The sequence below is a fragment of the Sus scrofa genome, chromosome 4 (assembly GCF_000003025.6).
Source record: "Sus scrofa isolate TJ Tabasco breed Duroc chromosome 4, Sscrofa11.1, whole genome shotgun sequence".
Lineage (NCBI taxonomy): Eukaryota > Metazoa > Chordata > Mammalia > Artiodactyla > Suidae > Sus > Sus scrofa.
This window is the reverse complement of record NC_010446.5, coordinates 119,408,209-119,420,587: the sequence shown is the minus strand read 5'-3', so window position 1 is coordinate 119,420,587 and position 12,379 is coordinate 119,408,209. Positions and strand designations below refer to the sequence as shown.

General features: G+C 40.8%; 2 long non-coding RNA genes across 3 annotated transcripts in view; one reads left to right on the top strand and one right to left on the bottom strand.

Annotated features, from left to right (window-relative positions):
• The window catches only part of LOC102158069, a 521,984-nt gene that overhangs the window by 364,843 nt on the left and 144,762 nt on the right, over nucleotides 1-12,379 (top strand). For both annotated transcript variants that reach the window (XR_002343737.1, XR_002343736.1), the window contains exon 3: nucleotides 5,251-5,329. This is a non-coding gene — a long non-coding RNA (uncharacterized LOC102158069). The remainder of the gene's footprint in view (nucleotides 1-5,250; nucleotides 5,330-12,379) is intronic.
• Nucleotides 8,702-12,379, bottom strand: part of LOC110260439 — a 71,146-nt gene continuing 67,468 nt past the window's right edge. The window contains exon 4 of the long non-coding RNA XR_002343741.1: nucleotides 8,702-9,602. This is a non-coding gene — a long non-coding RNA (uncharacterized LOC110260439). The remainder of the gene's footprint in view (nucleotides 9,603-12,379) is intronic.

Here is a 12,379-nt window from a genome sequence, read left to right as displayed (position 1 = left end):
GCGAATATTTATAAAGTGCTTAGTTCAGCCCTGGCACAAGTATGCTCTAAGGACTATTATTTTTTTTCTGAACAGGAATGCAAACCATATTTGTGGTTAGACAGGACCGATATGTTTAGATAAAAATAGCTATTTCAGATGAAAAAGAGGGATGTCATTCTGGAAATTTCTTAACATTAAAAATTAATAGACAGATAACAGGTTTTTCCCCCCTTGGGGTAAATCCGTATGGAAATAAAAACAAGAAAATGTCTTTAAGTATCAGTGACGCTCTGTCCCTCTGCCTAACATACCCACCATTTCTAGGAGGCCTTTTTTCTCTCTGCTCAACAGCCCTCTTTCTGAAAAACAGGAACGTACAAAAACATAACCTCCAATTAAATCTCCTGAACTTTGTTTGTTACTTAACAAATAGGTTTGGGTATTGCGAGCATATTCGCTTATTATATTCTACAGTCACCAATATAGTTTCAATAATAAAAACAAATGAGGTTTTCACTCTTAAAGTGACCATTACTTTTTATAATGAGGAGACATAGTCTTCCTTTGACTTGACCATTTTGTCTTGTTAACATCTCTGTTTCCCCTCCTTGCACTCTATCATAATAAAGCTTTTACAGGAAAGGGGGGGGGGGACCACCACCAACAAGAATCACTGCTCTTAAGGGAAGTAGGAGACAGTGATTGTTAAGGATATCAAACTGGATAGCATGTTTTATGTCCAGCTTCTTCCTGCTGCATTTTATTGTTACTAAAATAAATATCGGCTCCTAAAGCCTTATGAAAGTATATAAGTAGCCACATAAATCTGGCTATGACTACGTAATCCATCTCTTTAGAGAGAAAAAGAATGGTCCTCCAAGAGTTGTGCCAATATCCTGCCTTAATATCCTCAGACTTTGGTAGACTGCTTTAGCAACAAATTTGAAAATAGTTCTGAGGCTATATTTAAAGTTTGAAATTGCACCTACTTTTGTTCCATTTCACAGTAGTTACCGTGCAGATTGTTCCATTATTTCTCAAGTTGTAAAGTAATTTTACTGAAAATTTTCAAAACACTTCATTGGCGCAAGCTAAAACTGCATTTTGCTTACAACCAAACGAAGCAACATTTTTGCCATCCAAACCCATTATTACTTTCTTTCCTAAACGGTGAAAAGAAAAAAATCAGAATATGTATTTTCCCCTTAGACAGTGAAACTTCTCCCTGAGGGGCACATCTGATGTTTGAGCCTGATTTTCAAGCTGAAAACTCCAGCGGCAGACCCCAGACCAAGTGGAGAGGTGGATTTTGTCATTTCTTATCTCTGAGGCTCTGCATACCCAAGCCCAAACATAAAATAACAAGATGAAAACACTACGTGTGCGGCTCATTTAGGGAACAGAAAACTCATCTTCTCGTACCCTATGTGTTTTCATGGAAATCAAATTGCAAAAGAAGACTAGATTTCTCCAAGTGTGCTAATATGGAAACACTGCATTGGTAAAGCTGGAGAGAAAAACATCAGGTCTCAGTGCCTCCAGTTTGCGAGCTGTTTGTGATGTGCTTTTTACACCAGGGGTGTGGAAAGACCGAACAAAATATGTTTTAAAAAATAACATGGTTAGCTTTAGGTAGTTTTTATGCCGTGAACCCTCGAGGTTCTTCTAGGTACAGACAGCTTCTCTAAGAACAGTGGTTTTTAGAGAACCTCTTGTACTTTCCCTCTTTTATTATTTTTTTTTCTTTCTTTGTCTAGGTTATTTATTTTTTTAACTATTTTTTTTTTGTATGATTAGCTTATAGCTCTGTAGTTCCAGCTGTTTCATTCTGTAACTCTAAAACCCTATCGCTGGGGAGTTCTGTGTAATTGCCCATAATATGTACCACATTATCCATTTCAGGAACTGTGCTGAAAGACAGTAGCAATAAGGGGGTTTCTAAAGGCAGTCTGGTTTACACTAATGGACCTAACAGGAAGGAAATGCAATTTGAAAGAAGCTGATGCATATGTTCTATTGCTGAATATAATGTTTGATTTAATTATTAACTGTCAGTGATGGAGAGGCAGATCCTGTTCAGCCCTACTTAGAGTACAGCGTTTTGCATTCAAAGAAAAAAAAAAATGACAGAAGTTTCATCTTTCAACCCATGACTGAACAGAAGCCTATGATCCTTCTTTCCACGAACAAATCACAGCTTTCAAAATTACCTTTACTTTAGGTATAAGTTCAGCGATCAGAATTTCTAGCTAGTGTTTTCTTTTGGGGGGGATGGAGGGGGAACCAGTATCATGCATGAAAACTTTCTCTGAGAAGGGGTTTTGAATTAAAGACAGAGTCCTGGTCTGAGTCCTTTTGTAAATCTCCTTCCTCTTGAGGAGTCCACGGTGTGTGGACTGGCAGAAGACGTTTTCGTGAGGACCACTGAAACACATAGCTCTCTTTGGCTTCCTCTTTTTCCCAGAATGAAGGATTTGGCACTCCGTTTCCATCCAGTTCTTTTAATTGACATTTTGTGACTTCCTCTCAGGCGGTCCCTTGCCTTAAAAGCCCCTAATTATGTGTGGAAGGCAGAGAGCAAGATGGTAAAGAACAGATTCATTAGCGAGCAAACATATTCATGTCTCTTCTTAGTTTATTCCTACCTTGGTACCAAATGACCTGATATATACAAAGACATGGACGTCAGCCCACTGAGTTTGCAAGGGAGCTCAATGGACGAAATGCTCTAGTGGGTCAGTCAGCTGGAAAAGAGTGGTTTTGTACCATGTGTAAACAGAATAATGGAGCCATGTAATTTTAGTTGTGCATTTTATATCTATCTGGTGAGCTGATGATCTTTGACACTAGCCTAGGCAGATGCATAACTGGGGCCGAAATTAAACAATAGTGCCGATATTTGGAGCTCATCCAAAATGCTCTCTCTTGTTTATGTAAGTGGCTCCAACGTCATTATTTGATCCATAATTTCTCATTTTTTATTACACATATGTTCTTGCATCTAACAGCACACAACATCAACTCAGTGGGAGGCATTTTTCTTTACGATTGCGAAAGGAATTGTTTATTTTTGTCATGAGAATAATAGAAAGCAATGAAGCTTCCTGGAAGTACAATACCACAATTCAAATGTCTAATTGATTTAGACAGATTAAGGAAAAAATATAGGGCCAGTCTATATTTTTGTTCTCTCGAGCAGCCCAAATGTCTTATTTGAGTGTTTCCATTCTTATTCTAGGCTGAGGGATTCACTATTTTAGTTATGAATGACGGGGATCTGGCTCATGTAGAATTATTACTAAACTGATAGAGTTTAATTCTAATGTTCTCAATTCTAAGGAATTTAGAAGAATATAATTTATCCACCCAAGTGCCTATGAAAGCAGTGCTTGATGAACTTGAAAAGGTTTGAAAGCTCAGTTCCTCGAAGCATATTAATCACAAATACTGAATAATGCTTCTCAACTACCATCATTTAAATCGAGCCATATAATAGCCACGCTTTCATTTTTTTTCCCATACTGTATAGTTATATAGATTTGATACTTTCTCAAAGATGATTTAATAAGACCTTAAATCTTTCACACTTTTGTAGAAAATACTTTTCTGCTAGGCACCATTGTCCTTAAAAGCAGCCATGTAATCCATGTACATAAAACACATCATATGTACATTTATAATTGTAAATGAATATAAAATCATTCTGAACAATAATGGAAAAGTAAAGTATAACTATCATACATTGTATTGAGTTGTCATTTGTTTTTTCATTTTGTTTGTTTTTTTTTTTTTTTCCTTTTAAGGCCAAAGCTGTGGCATATGGAAGTTCCCAGGCTTGGGATGGAATTAGCATTACAGCTGCCAGCCCATACCATAGCCACAGCAATGCCAGATCCGAGCCATATCTGCGACCTACACCACAGCTCACAGCAACACCAGATCCTTAACACACTGGGTGAAGCCAGGGATGTCACCTGAGTCCTCACGGATACTAGTCGGGTTCGTTACTGCTGTGCCTCAACAGGAACTCCTGTTGTAATTTTAAGTAATTACACATTTTTTGCCTTTTTCTTAGAGACGACTGTTTCATATTGGTAGTTATAGGCTTAAACTTGATTTTCAAATGGTGAATGATTTGTTTTTTTCTTTTTACCCACACCTGCATAAAACTTCCTGTATATGGAAGTTCCCAGGCTATAGAGGTCAATTCAGGAGCTGCAGCGGAGGCCTACACTGCAGCCATGGCAACTACATCTGACCAGTGCCACAGCTTGTGATAACGCCGGATCCTTAACCCACTGAGCGAGGCCAGGGATCAAACTCATATCCTTGCAGAGACAACATCAGGGGCTTAACCCACTGAGCCATAATGGGAACTCCCTGTTTGAAATATTTTTAAGTGTTCAGAGAAAAGTGTGGATTTGAACCATGGCCTGCCTATCCTTTTCAACATTCAGAACTTTCATTAGTGATATCTGTCTTATCTTGTTGCCAAAGTGGGATATTTGCTCCCAGATTTGGATAGTCACCCTCCAATGCACAGGACACACAAGTGCTGTGTAATCCCTGTGGAAAATGTAATATTTCAAGCCTGCTTATAAATGCAATAGTTTAAAAATGGCCATGAGAACCTACAAAATGGGACTGAGGTCATTTCAGAGGGTACAGTGACACACCTTGGGACCGATGGGAAATTATTCACTCCAACACTAAGGGCTCTGTTTATAAATATAATGCAAATATTTGACTGTGCAGGTGTATCTTCATTTTGAATCTGATTCCGGCAGGCAGCAAAACAGGTGTTCCGGCTGCATGCTAATTAGGAAAAAGAACATCTGAAATATGCATCTGCACACTGGCATCTGGGCAGAGATTGTCTGGACACATTCTCAAGTGCAGAGTCTTAGAAAAATGGGCCACTTTTGCTTTACTTGGTACTGTGAGGCGTATTTTGCATATGGAAAAACTCAAATGCTCCATCCATTAGGGACAGCTACTACATACGTATGGCAGATGAGGCAGCCAGAATGCAGACACAGACTAACAAGCTGGTGAAGTTTAAGACAACTTGGTGAAAGTTTCTAGGTTTTCTGGAAGAGTAAAGCGTTCCCTGACAACAGGATTGGATCTCTGGGAAGGTAGAGGGCAGGGGTTGTCAGAAGGAAAGCAGAGAGATGGGTGATGTTTATGCAAAAGTTTCCTATTTTGGGTCCTTCATTTAGTTCTCGTCACTTTTTAAATTTTAATTCCTCCCTTTTTCCTCCTCAGGGACACCTCTGCTCTTTTCCTTCTTCTTAAGATGAGAACTGAATCTTAGTTGATGGGATTTTCGGAATACAAAAATATGGTGAGTTGGATTAATTAGACTATTTCACAGAAACTTCACTGCCTTCAGTTATCCTCCTGACAAAGATAAATGCAAATTCTTACAGGATCATCAACTCAAGTCACATTTTCTAGATACCTTCCTATAGGTGCAAGACAACTAAAGTAGCATAATAAAGAGGGAAACGGCTTTTTAAAAAAAATGAACAAATAGAAGATATGCTGTAAAATGTATTCATAGCTCCTGGAATTTGTTCGGTTCTGAATTTTTATTTGGTCCATCTGCCCTACCATATATTAATACCACAACTTGTCTCAGAGATATGCATTTCTATACTTAAATATTTACATTGGATTATTATGCTTTAAGTGGATAGTTGTGCCTATTTAAGTTTCAAATTAAAGTTATCCAGAGAAAGAAATAATTGCACCCTTCAGTCCATAAAACTAAAGTACAAAGTTTGACCATATATTAAATGCTCTGACTTTTATTCATTAGCAGAGGCAGAAGCTCTATGGGAAACAGTCACAACCGCAGTGGTCTCTCCTCGACCAGAGGCCACGACTGCTCACCTCCTTCCCAACGTCAGCTCCAGTGGGGCTTCTGTTAAATTCGAAGTCTTCTGGTGGCTGAGAAAAAGATTCAGGAGTTCCTGTCATGGCTCAGTGGTAACGGACCCAACTAGTGTCCATGAGGACATGGGTTCAATCCCTGGCCTCACTCGGTGGGTTAAGGATCTGGTGTTGCCATGAGCTGTGGTATATAGGTCACAGACACAGCTCAGATCCTGCCTCACTGTAGCTGTGGTGCGGGCTGGCAGCTGCAGCTCCAATTCAACTCCTAGCCTGGGAATTTCCCAGATGCCATGGGTTCAGCCCTAAAAAAAAGACCAAAAAAAAAAAAAAATTTAGTGGACAGTAAAATCTACATTATTTATTTATTTATTTATTTATTTATTTATTTATTTATTTTTCCCACTGTACAGCAAGGGGATCAAGTTATCCTTACATGTATACATTACAATTACATTTTTTCCCCCCACCCTTTGCTCTGTTGCAACATGAGTATCTAGACAAAGTTCTCAATGCTATTCAGCAGGATCTCCTTATAAATCTATTCTAAGTTGTGTCTGATAAGCCCAAACTCCTGATCCCTCCCACTCCCTCCCACTCCCTCCCCCTCCCATCAGGCAGCCACAAGTCTTTTCTCCAAGTCCATGATTTTCTTTTCTGAGGAGATGTTCATTTGTGCTGGATATTAGATTCCAGTTATAAGTGATATCATATGGTATTTGTCTTTGTCTTTCTGGCTCATTTCACTCTGGATGAGATTCTCTAGTTCCATCCATGTTGCTGCAAATGGCATTATGTCATTCTTTTTTATGGCTGAGTAGTATTCCATTGTGTATATATACCATATCTTCCGAATCCAATCCTCTGTTGATGGACATTTGGGTTGTTTCCATGTCCTGGTTATTGTGAATAGTGCTGCAATGAACATGTGGGTGCATGTGTCTCTTTTAAGTAGAGTTTTGTCCGGATATACGCCCAAGAGTGGGATTGTGGGGTCATATGGAAGTTCTATGTATAGATTTCTAAGGTATCTCCAAACTGTTCTCCATAGTGGCTGTACCAGTTTACATTCCCACCAGCAGTGCAGGAGGGTTCCCTTTTCTCCACAACCCCTCCAGCACTTGTTATTTGTGGATTTATTAATGATGGCCATTCTGACTGGTGTGAGGTGGTATCTCATAGTAGTTTTGATAAAATTACATTTTAACAACATGTGTTAAATTTATCCAAATGTGTTACAGATTTTTTTTTTTAATTCTAAGCACTGTGTGTTCTAGCTAAGGCCAGTGTTTTGTTTGTGAGAAATGTTCGCTTTTTTAATTATCAGAGAAGAACGTAGCATCTTAAAAAAATACCTCTCAGGATGCTACAGTTTTCCAAAAGTCCACTCTAACAACAGCAGTAGTAATAAAGTGTAGGCATTAAAATGATGCAGTTGGACGTAAGGTACAAAGAAGCTCCTTATTGCCATGAGTCCCATCACTCCCCACCTAGATGGCATCCCCATGGCTGGGTCCCTTGACACCTACTCCTGCTTCAAGCCTAGTGCAAATGACACTGATTCCATAATTTTTCTCCTTATAACTCTAACTGGCAATCAAATCAGTTCCTCATTTGAAAACTTAGGGCATTTAATTCATATTGCCAGAGAGAGAGAGAGAGAACAAGAATTATGGCTTCAGTGACACTGTAACATCCAAGAGAGAGACTTTCAATGTAAGGATTAAAAAGAAGAAGGACCTGGCATATAGCACATTGAAATAACATTGAATTGCTTTATTCAGTTGCTTCAAATCTTCTTCTTAGAAACAGTTGTGTAAAAAAGGATGGAAAGTTTTATTTTACTACTTTCATCCTGAAAATGTCCTATTCTCCTTATTTGATTAAAATTTGTAAGGGGATTTGAAATGAATGGGTTTTCGGTTAGGAAGGCAGGCAGATCCTCCCTACAGAAAGTTTTGTGTGACCTTCTGCTCTGACTGCCTTTTCCATACAACTCCCAGTGGCTGCAGAGATGACCGGTTGTCACGGGTATGACCTGTGTAAACATCTTTAGCTGGGTTTGTGGCAAGGGAGTCTTGTCCTATGTCATTCTCTTGTAAGGGGGATGGTCACCTGTATTATTTGGCAGCAGGTGGAATGGGCACATACCAAGAGAAGTTATTATCTGCAAGTAGAATAACATGGATTGAGGCTATGTTGTGGGTGAATAAAGGTAAAAGACACCACAGACATGATGGGAGCTCGCATCTCGCTGAATATGGTTTCTAGCTTTTTATGAAGAGCTGAAGTTCCGTGATAAAGCCATATTAAGCGCGTGCGGGCTTGGTGATCAAGTTCCTGAAATACACGTTATAAATGACCAAGTTCTGCAAAGGAAGAACATCCCAAGTCTGTAGATGCCTGTGTGTTTTAACCGTGCGTGTTCACATAAATCAGTTTGAGCAGAAAGAGAGTGAAATCAAATAATCTTTTTCTCTCAAATAGCCAATTCGCTTTTGGCTGAGGCCCTTCTCTCCCTCCCCCACCCCAAACTGCTTTGCCTCCATTGCACCGCCCAATTTAGGTTTTTTAAAAAAAAGAGTAAAGTGTAAGAAAAAGAGAAAAACAAACGGCGTTCCAGAAATCCTGTGAGTCTACATGGTAGAAGAAAATTTGTGGTGTTTGGCTTCAAAGAAGGAAAAAAGAATAAATTAAGAGTCTCAGAGAGAAGGGAAAATCTCTCTGTATCGTCCTGAACACTTCTTGCCGAGAGCAGTGCTTATCGAGCAAGTGACCTTTATGAGATTATTGTTTATGATCACTCAGCGTGTGCCAAGAGTAGCAGGAAAGAATATTCCAATTTATTTCAAAGGTTACATATCAAAATTGAATATGCGGTACAAGCACATTATCATATGATGTAAGTTTACATGAGACGTTGGAGGTGAATCATACCATTGTTTCCCCTCATCCCAGTGTGTTTTGAGTTCTGTGCTGTGAAACATGCTCCTTTTACGTCTTAAAATAGACTCTAGTGCTGTGATGCAAATAAGGAAAAAGAGTTGTTGTTGTTGTTGTTGTTGTTGTTTCTCCAACTGAGAAACTTGGTTCAAGCATGAAAGATCTGTGAAATTATTTCCTTGATGTATTTCATCCAACATTTACTTTCAATTCTAATTTTATAACCCAGTCATCGCTGTCCTCTTGTAAAGTGCTTAATAGCAGTTGAAAGAACAATAGGAAAAAGTCACAAGGAAGTGGCCGGGGGTGGGGGGTCGGGGGTGGGAGCACGAGAGGATTCTGCTTCTAAGAAGGAAGGGAAATCGCAGAAAGGGGGCATATTTTTTCCCTGCCCAGAAAAAGGCTTTTGCGGGAGGCACCTGTACATTTTGCTTCCTTCAGTTTTCCTGTGCATGCAACTTAATGTTTTCGTTCAATAAGTCTGCTCATCCTCAACTTTATCACTTGGCACAGAGTGAAACACAAACCAGGGTCTCCTCTCCTCTTCCTTTCTTCTCACTTCTCAAATTCACTTGTCAGAGAAACTCCAGTTCAGGGTTGCCCACAGCTAACCTCATTTCTTTCTTTAAATCTGTCACTTGGACAAAGAATATCATTGTCTCGTGGGGTGAAGAAGCAATTCTTGAAATCCGCGGATCCATCTGCAAACGTTTGCTTAATGTCTTCTAGAGCCACAGCACACTGGTGTCGGAGTTCAGCATCCAGGCAGTGACTTTATCCTAGGAGCAAGAAAAAGAAAGAGAGCAAACATCTTCTCATTTTCCTTTTATCTCCTGACTCCTAAATCCTCCCCAGGAATTGCAGACATGGTAGAAGAGCATGACAGATGGCTCCTCAGGCAGGGCTGCTGCACAAGTGCCCCTGGAACACAAAACATTCCCCCCCCACACCCCGAACCTGGGAATTTTAAATCAGGGCTCTCTGTGATTAAACTACACATACATTTTGAACGGGTTGCACAAGAAGAGTCTAACACATCATCTTCCGGCATCACAGCCCCTTTAAATAAGAGAATCTGAATAGCTCCTGCAGCTTCTGAAATGCCCTCTCATCTTCTCCGTCTCTAATGCCTACCTTCACAGGGATGTCGGTGGGTTCCCGCAGTAACTGACATCTCGGCTTGCTGGGACTTCAAAGCCAAACTTGGCGTTTTGTCTGGTGAAAGGGAATTTAAAGAAGGACAACAAAGAAGCAGATAGAATGCGGAAACTTGATCTTGAGATAAACAACCTGAAGGACTTTGTGCAGAAATAGAAAGTTGCATCATCCCAGGAGAAAGCCCAGGCAGGACGCTCAAACTGTAAATGGCTCCACCTCCACCAACTTGTAGGTTTCACAGGCCTGTCACTCAGCCCTGATCTTGTAAGAGATCAGGTGTTAGACGATCTTCTCCTTCTATAGCTGGCAAGTAGGGATAAGTGATTCCACTCTTCCCAGACCAAAGTTGGTGTGCTGCCTCATCACAGAAGCCGTCGATCTGGTTTTTTCCTTCATTTATTCACCCACTCAATAAATGTCTGTCAGGACACTTTATCTCATTTAAAAGTATCCTATTCCTATTTACAAGTGAAGAAATTGGGGCTCAAAGAAATTCACTTCTTGTCCAAATCACAAATGGGTGAGAGCTAATTATGATCCCCCTGACTTTGGAGTCCAAGCCCACATGAACATAAATCCAGTGGCAAATTGCTATGCAAGCAGAGTGTTGGGAGAAGTTAGTGGGGAAGAGGGAGGGAATCCTGAGAAGAATCTATAGGTTGTCAGCTCAAATAGGATTTGAAGGATGGATAGAGTATACCGTTGGTTCCATCGCATCCAAAATGAGAGGGTAAATTTATGTTGGTGGAGGGTTGAAATGGAAGAATGTGGAACGGAGGAAAACAAGACAAAATGCAAGAAGAAAGGAAAACAGTCAAACAAGACAAAATAATAGTTTAGCCACTAAACAAAGTCAACAGCCTTTCGTTTCTCCTCAAGGGCTGTAGATAATATTCTCAGCTGTAGCCTGTGAGCTGTTTTGCAGCTACAGAAGACCCCATGGGGTAGAAGACGTTAACAGGATGCTGCCCACAGACACAGAGATCCCAGATTCCTTGAAACCAGAAAGTTGATGGCCAATCAGAGGAAGGTTTACAAGTTTGGGATTAACATATGCACAGTGCAATATATAAAATAGATAATTAACAAGGACCTACTGTATAAACAGGGAAATCTGCTCAATATTCTCTAGTAACCCGCATGAGAAAAGAATCTGAGAAAACATGGATATATGTATATGTATAGCTGATTCACTTTGTCTTACACCTGAAACCAACACAACATTGTAAGTCCACTGAATTTCAATAAAAGTAAAAGGACAGTTAAGAAAAAAAAAAAGAATGTTTATAAACCGATCACGCATCCCCACTATTGCCTCCCTCACCCTGTCTTTAAAAGCCTTTCCCTGAAAGCCGTCAGGGAGCTCAGGTCTTTGGAGCACTAGCTACCTGGACACCTTGTTGGTAGCTTGCAATAAACACGTTCCTTCACCACAACCCCATGTCCGTAGATGGTCTTTACTGTGCTCGGGCCAGAGCACCCAAGTCGGTTCATTGACACATTCAGAGTGAGGGCAATGCAGTGAGATGAAGGACTGGATGGGTGAGTTGCGTTCAGATAACGAAGGACCTTGAAAACCACAGGAAAAGCTTGGCATGCATGATATCAGCACAGGGCACCAGGAAGGGTTTCTGAGCACAGGCGGGTGAGGTCGTCGTTGTGCTTTAAGATGCCTTTCCTGGAAGCTGGAGAAAGGAAGACATGGGAGGCAGAGACTCCTGTGCTTAGCAAGCCACTGATCTATGTCAGGCTGGAAGTTAGGAAAGCCCTGCCTCGGGGAGAGGGTGGAAGGAGATGGACACAGCAATTTCCACCAGGGTGCTGTCTCTCTCTTCTGGAAAGAGTCCTGTCTGTGCAAAATGGTGGAGGTCAGTGTGGTTAAGATAGATAAAGTGGAGGCTTTGTCGGATATGAGGCTCACTAGTTTCAGCATCTGCACAGTGGGACCAATGACGCCTTCCTCCACTGCGTGTGCACTTGGCGGTGCTGCAGCCATTCTTATAGGAGCTCCTCTGTCTACAGTCGTCAACTCTTTCTTGGTCTACACACCCATCAATAACTCCCCTGCCCAGCAGTGTCCAGGTAGCTCCTGCTAGTGTTTTTTTCTTCTTCCCTCTACACTTCGCTTGTTCCGCCTCGTCTAACTGGTCCCCAGATGCCCAGACATATCTGCTAACCTCACCGCTCTCTGCCTGCAGCTGCTTTCACACAGCCAGTCCCCAGAAAGCAGCCCCGTCTCTCCCTGGTTGGCTCTAATAGCACCAACTCAGGCCAAGCAAAGAAGTAAATTGGAGCTGACATGATCCACTTAAGAGTTTTAGGTATTTGTTTCTGGACTCTCCCCGAGCCTTTGCTGGTTAGGATCAAATGAAATATATTGTGGGGGTTTCTTGGTTTT